Source organism: Ipomoea nil, unplaced genomic scaffold (genome assembly GCF_001879475.1).
Source record: "Ipomoea nil cultivar Tokyo-kokei standard unplaced genomic scaffold, Asagao_1.1 scaffold3264, whole genome shotgun sequence".
Classification (NCBI taxonomy): Eukaryota; Viridiplantae; Streptophyta; class Magnoliopsida; order Solanales; family Convolvulaceae; genus Ipomoea; species Ipomoea nil.
This window is the reverse complement of record NW_017619692.1, coordinates 26777-34262: the sequence shown is the minus strand read 5'-3', so window position 1 is coordinate 34262 and position 7486 is coordinate 26777. Positions and strand designations below refer to the sequence as shown.

General features: G+C 34.3%; 1 long non-coding RNA gene across 1 annotated transcript in view; it reads right to left on the bottom strand.

The window, feature by feature from the left end:
• Window positions 1–271: 271 nt before the first annotated feature.
• The window catches only part of LOC109169215, a 17961-nt gene continuing 10746 nt past the window's right edge, over window positions 272–7486 (bottom strand). The window contains exon 3 of the long non-coding RNA XR_002052204.1: window positions 272–282. This is a non-coding gene — a long non-coding RNA (uncharacterized LOC109169215). The remainder of the gene's footprint in view (window positions 283–7486) is intronic.

Genomic DNA, 7486 nt, shown 5'->3' with positions numbered 1-7486 from the left:
TATATTTTTCCTCTTCCCAACTCATTCTCTTTCACACCAAAAAACCTAGACTCATCATGTGGTTGCTCTTAAGCGGTTAACTAATTCAAAAATTGATATACCATGGCCAAGGGTCCAAGGTAAACCTTTATTTAAAACTGATGTGTCTACTGTTAATATAATATGTGCTTTCAGTTAATAAATTACTCTGTAAATAATGAATTGAAGACACATAAGAGTAAATTACACTTTTGGTCCTGCGACTATTGTGGTGTTATTAATTTCAATCCACGACTTTAAAAACTAACAATTTAGTACCCTAACTATTCAATTTGTATCAATTTTGGTCCATTTGGTCAAATTGCCAGAAAATACCAGAAAATACTTCATTTGCCATATATGTTCTGCATTAGTTCATGTGTTCGGATCTGTATGGAATGTTTTTATTAGAGTGGTGATATATTATATTTAGGTGCCATTTGGTTAATATTATATTACATAATATCGCTATTGGAGTATTATACGATTTTTTTTAAGGTTCATATATAGAAATGATTTTTAAATTTATATTTAGTTGCAAATATTTATATTTTTTGACACTACTAGTTTCGTTTTTTTGTCCTAGCTTTATCTATTGGATACACTGATTTTTTATTTTTTTTTGGCGACGAAAGAAACTTATAGAGAAATTATTTGAGGAAAGGAAAAAATGAAAAAAAAAATTTCTTTAAAAGTTTCATTGATCTCTATTTTACATTGCTATTAATATCTCCCCACAAAATCATTCGGCTTCTCAACCGTGGGTAGAATCTTAATTTGTTCAAAATCCCAGAAATCATTGCATTGTTTTGATAAGTTGCTGAATGGGAAGCTGATTACTGAACAATGCGATGCTGCTATTAAAATTGAAGGAGAAGTAAGGATTTTAGGAATTTTCATTGTGTCAAGTATTGTATTTGCTGCCTTTACCATGTCTCTCATTTGGAACACAATTTTACATAGGTGGAATTTACATATTTTCTGCTCTCTAATATTGCTTCACCATTAATGGGAATTGAGCAATTTGATCCCCCTGTTTCTGGGCATCAATTTGTTTTGAAGATTAATCTTCCAAAATTTAACATGTTCCAGGAATCCACCGCCTACCGGGGTGGCATGAACTTCCGTGCACAAATATGGTCCTATTTTATCACTCTTTACAACTTGAGGTCAATATATTTTTTTAATGGGTGGAGAGTGATACACAAAAAGAAATAAATAATTGGTCGCTCAATTAGGTGGAAGTCTAAAATGAAATAATCAATTTGGAGGTAATATTAGATGACAATTGATCACATATTAGTAGAAGGAAATTATGTATATTAGAATAAAAGATCATTACCTTGTATAGTTAATTAGTATAATATTAGTAGCATAATTATTATTGGTGTTCATATCCAACAATATTTACAATTATATTTCTTAGGTAGTTTATTTATTTATTTTTAAATTATCTCTTTTGTTTTAATGTTTCGCCTTTTTTGGAAAAAATTTCTGAATCCGTCTGTACTGTTTCGCCCTCCCTCAATCGAATTTCTGGCTCCGTCCCTGGGTGTTAGTAATATACTATCAATAGATCCATTGTATATGAATATTAAGGGCGTGTATTTCATGAACGCGTGCATCATTATTGTACGTAGTCATGTCATCCGGGGCAATTCACGGTGAAATTTGCCCGTCCATGAATGTATATGACATATAAGACATGTCCAATCTTGCCCATCTATATCATTAATTAGTAAATTTGGAGCGTGGTTGAGTGGAAGGAACTCTTTCATCTTTTTTTTTTTATTATATTTTTCCTCTTCCCTACTCATTCTCTTTCACCCCAAAAAACCTAGACTCATCATGTGGTTGCTCTTAAGCGGTTAACTAATTCAACAATTGATATACCATGGCCAAGGATCCAAGCTAAGGTAAACCTTTATTTCAAACTGATGTGTCTACTGTTAATTAATATGTGCTTTCCGTTAATAAATTACTCTGTAAATAATGAATTAAAGACGCATAATATATTAACTGCATGCACATAATGTGTAGTTAACATATTATGTGCCTACAATTAACCTATTATGTATATGTAGTTAACATATTATGTGTATATAATTAATAAACTATGTGTCTTCAATTAATTTACTGATCAGATACATAATTCGTTATATGTTAATTAGGAACAAATATGAATGTCATTTTAAATAAGGGTTCAAAATGCAAAGTGGACCTAGTCGGATTTGCCCTATCTTTGCCCCATCAAATTCAAAGAGTTAAATAGTTATAGTTTTCTTTTGCCATAGAATATAATATTTGATTCTTACATAAAGAAAGATATTGAATTTGTTGTTGTCGATTATTATATAATTACTTTGAAAATGTTATAAATATTTTATTATTATGGCAATTAAACTTGTGACCTTTTGTTAGCCTTTACCTATTTCATTACTTATGTTAAAGGATGTGAAATGTTGTAATCATCCCTATAAATTGAGGGTGAAGGCTTAATGAAAAGATGGTCTCATGTGATTGTGTTCTATACATTGTGTTCTTCCTCCCCTTTTACTTATCTATTCTATATACTCATGTACATACAATCTCCAAGCATTACCGTGCAAACATCACGCGAGAACCAACGAGTTGATATGCCGAATTACAACACGTTATCAGCACGAGTCTCTATTGTAATCTCCGGTGAACGGTAATATTGGTTCATTTTCCTGTGCATTTTGTTTTTCTTTTTCATATGTCATTGTTTATATATAAATATTATGTGTATATATGGCTATGAGTTTGGTTTGGAACCTTCAATTCTTGTTTCTATAAAATGAGTGATTATTCTTCTTGTTTGCTAACAACTTTTGAGTGGTGAACCCCTCATCAAGACATTGTTAAGAATTTGGGTAAATACATGAATTTGTAAATACATATTTTCTTTATTTATTCTCTCAATTCTTGTATATGAGTTAGGCTCTATATGAACCCATAATCCATGATGCTTTGAAATGGTAAATATATGTAGTTATATGCCAAATTGTATGTATATGTATCCATGTATGTTCTATTACTATGGATATCGAATGCATAATCGGTCATTATTATATGTTTGCATCGGATTGCTGTGTTTGTATTAGAATGCTAAGAAACATATATGCATATTTATGTAAAAGATGTTTCTTCATCCATGGCTTGAACATGTATTCAAAATAATGGGTTTTCCCCAAGTTGTCACATTGCTTCCTAAAGTTTGCATCAAATGATGATCTTATATATCATGCCTTTCATTGAAAATGTGAATTTATTGAGTTCGCTCATGTCGATTGCAATTATTTCACTTGGGTTTTGATATTGAAATATATTTGGCATCTAAGGAATTGAGCCAAACTTTTGTAACTAAGTCACAGAGCACCGATGCCCTGAAGGCACAAACTCCATTTTTCGTACGTCACTACTTGAACTACGATCTTACAAATGAGTATTTGATTGAAAAAGTTTCTATTGCATTGTGGAAGTCCCTGAAGGACCATTTTGACTAGTAGTCATCTATTGTCCTTCCTCAGACACAATTTAACTAGATTAATCTTAAGTTTTAAGATTATAAGTCAGTAATTGACTATAATTCAACTCTGCATAAATAGCCTCACAATTTAAAATTCTGGAAACAAGAAGTTTCAAGAGAAATATTTAATTAGAAAGATATTGCCAACTTTTCATTGTGAGAAGCATCCTAAGCTGATTTTAGCACTCATTGTGGCTAAGAAAGATAACGAGTTGTTGATAAATAATCAAAATGCATGTCTAGTTGATTTTGCACAGGTGCCTGAAGCACATATTGTTACCCAGTTGAGTAACTTTATAAGGGGTTGCGGTCGAGATTATAACCGGTGTGGTATGAGTTCGAGCTCAGAATAAGAAACAAGTGATCAAGATATTCAAGGACGACCAAACTCATCGAGGCAAGATCCTAGCCAGAAGCAGGTTTTGCTAACAATGTGGGTTTGAAGGGCATTGATCCCTACGTGCTGCACACCAAAGCATTTGGTCGTCGAAGAATGCGCCTCATCTTGATGATTCTAGGTAATTTGCCTGAAGAAATACCGCGATAAATGATGATAATGAAACGATGAGGTATTAATGAAGAATGATTGGTGTCATGATAATGTTTGAGTAATTCATGAAAATATATTCATGGCTGAAAAGTTAGTCCATGCTAGAAGCATGAAGGCATCCGAGAAGTTAGCTCATGCTTGAGCATATTGAGAAGTTAGCTCATGCTTGAAGCATCCGAGAAGTTAGTTTATGCCTGAAGCACCCGAAAAGTTAATTCATGGCCGCAGTATTTATTGCGTGGTCGAGAAGTATATATACTCCAAAAGTGTCTTTGAGTGCAAAGTTATTTTTGGATGCAAATTATGATGAATGCAAAGTGATTTTACTTTGCTTATTTTCCTTGCTATTTTTACTACTTGAAGGGACTATTCATAAAGTTTACTTCTCTAAGCTTGCCCTCTAAGCTTAACTTTCTAATTTTACTTTTTGAAATTTTAATTTTCGAATGATATTTACTTCCCAGACTTTATTTTCCGGGGAGAAGTTTACTTCTTGGAGTTACTTCTTTTAGTTTGCATGCTTATTTAAGGAAGTTTTTCTCATGCATACAATCATGACTCTCGTATGCAATTGACTGGATGCTAATTCAAAGTTGAATATTATTTGTTCCATAAATCCTATATCAATCCCGAAAGGATTGCTATTATCAACAAATTATGATAATCATCTTTTGACTAATTTAAGATGTCAACAAGACAAATCCCTCTCCGACTATGGCTTAGTGGCAATTCTGTGCTGTTTAAGGAGTGGTATACTCCTTTATAAGAATGATCTTTGACTAATGCATACATGATATGATTAATTTAGATGTTATTGGTTTGGAAGATAGAAGCGAATTATATCATATCAGTTTGCCCGAAACAAATGAGAGAATGAATTATATCATATCAATTTGCCTGAAGCAAATGAAGGAATAAATTATTTCATATCAGTTTGTCCGAGCAAATGAGGGAGTGAATTATATCATGTAACTTTGCACGAAGCAATTCCCAAACAGTGAGTGAACTAATGTAAAGTTGAGGATAAGGATTTTTGGGAGATCCTGAAGATCTATTTTATTTGACAAGCTTCCAATTCCTTATGATTGTTTTGTACCTTATAATATCACTTGGTATGTATGTTTCATATCTGATTATATGTGTTAATCTTAGATGATTGCATATGTGTTTTGGGTAATGGTTTTATTCATAAGTCTGAGGAGTGATAAGGAAACCATTAAAATTAGTAAGGGTGCTTTAACTGTGATGAAAGGTAAAAGGACCACATGGAACATTTATAGGTTGTTGGGTAGTACTGTTGTAGGTGGAACACATTCTGTTGAGTCTAGTGATGATACTACTAGGTTGTGGCATTTACATTTGGGTCACCTTGGTGAACGTGGTTTGTCTGATTTGCACAAAAGGAATCTGTTAAAAGGAGTTAAATGTTGTAAGCTAGATTTCTGTGAGTTCTGTGTCCTTGGGAAACAGACTAGAGTCATTTTTTCTAATGGGCTGCATAAAACTAAAGGGATTCTAGATTATGTGCATTATGATGTTTGGGGACCTACCACGGAACCTTCAATGGGTGGCTCTCGATATTATGTTACATTTATTGACGATTTTTCTAGGAAAGTCTGGGTGTATTTCTTGAAACATAAATCTGAAGTGTTTGAGAAATTTAAGTTGTGGAAAGCTGAGGTTGAGAACTAGACTGGAAAAAAATCAAGTACCTGAGGTCTGACAACGGGACAGAATATACTAAGAAAGAATTTCAGAAATTCTGTGCAGAACATGGAATTCAAAGGCACTATACAGTGCGTAAGACACCACAACAGAATGGTGTTGCTGAGCGGCTGAATAGAACCATTGCTGAGAGAGCAAGGTGTCTCATATTGAATGCTGGGCTCTCTAAGTGTTTTTGGGCAGAAGCAGTGAACATGGCATGTTACTTGATCAATAGATCACCACGGACATCACTTGGTGGCAAGGTTCCTGAGGAGGTTTGGTTAGGTAATCCTGTAAGTTTTGATCACTTACGAGTTTTTAGTTGTCCTAACTATGTTCTTATTCCAGGTGATGAGAGATCAAAGTTAGATCCCAAGTCAAAGAAGTGCATCTTTTTGGGTTACAAGAAAGGTGTAAAAGGATATAAGTTTTGGGATCCTGCAACCAAAAAGGTGGTGATTAGCAGAGATGCAGCGTTTGATGAGAATTTCATGTTCCAGCCAAAGAAAGAAGATACACTAGTTGATGGTTCTAGCAGTAGAAGTGGATATGGATCGTGTACCTTTGAGTGAGAAAGCAGTTAATCCACCTACGATTGAGACTCAAGAAATTGCAGATACTACATCTGCAGCAGGTCGAGTTCAGAAAATTTACAAGATCACAGTTTGGCTAGAGATAGACCAAGACGCACCAATGTCAAACCACCTAGTAGGTATGGGTTTGAGGATATGGTTTCTTTTGCACTTCTTGTTTCTAATAATGATCCAGTTACCTTTCAAGAGGCTGTTTCTAGCCAAGAGAAAGATAAATGGATGGTAGGTATGATGAGGAGATGGAGTCTTTACATCAGAATCATACTTGGGAGTTAGCTCAACTTCCTCAAGGAAAGAAGGCTATAGGGTGCAAGTGGGTCTATAGAAGAAGCCACCAGTATCAGAAAAAGAAGGGGAAAAGTTTAAGGCTAGGTTAGTTGCGAAGGGGTTTTCTCAACAGAAGGGGATAGATTATGATGAGGTTTTCTCTCCTGTTGTTAGACATACTTCTATCAGATTAGTACTTGCTTTGGCTGCCATTTGGGATTTGCATTTGGAACAAATGGATGTGAAAACTGCTTTTCTACATGGTGATCTAGATGAACAAATTTACATGAAGCAACCTGAAGGGTTTGTTAAACCCGGAGGTGAGCACCTGGTTTGTCGATTCAAGAGGTCTTTGTATGGGCTGAAACAGGCTCCACGGCAGTGGTACAAGCGGTTCGATGCTTACATGATTCAAACTGGCTATACACGTTATGAGTATGATTGTTGTGTCTATGTTAAAAGCCTTGATGATGGTTCTTTTATTTTTCTCTTACTGTATGTGGATGATATGTTGATTGTTGCTAAGAGTATGGATGATATTACTGCATTGAAAGTTTTGTTGGGTCAGGAATGTGATATGAAAGACTTAGGAGTTGCAAAGAAAATTCTTGGCATGGAAATTCACAGGGATAGAGGTGCAAGAAAGTTGTGGCTAACTCAACAGAGTTATATAGAGAAAATTCTTGACAGGTTTGGGATGAGTAAGTCTAAACCGGTTAGTACCCTTTGGCTAATCATTTTAAACTCGCATCCAATAGTGCTTCGTATCACCACCTCTATCATAGAATTATAATTAACGTG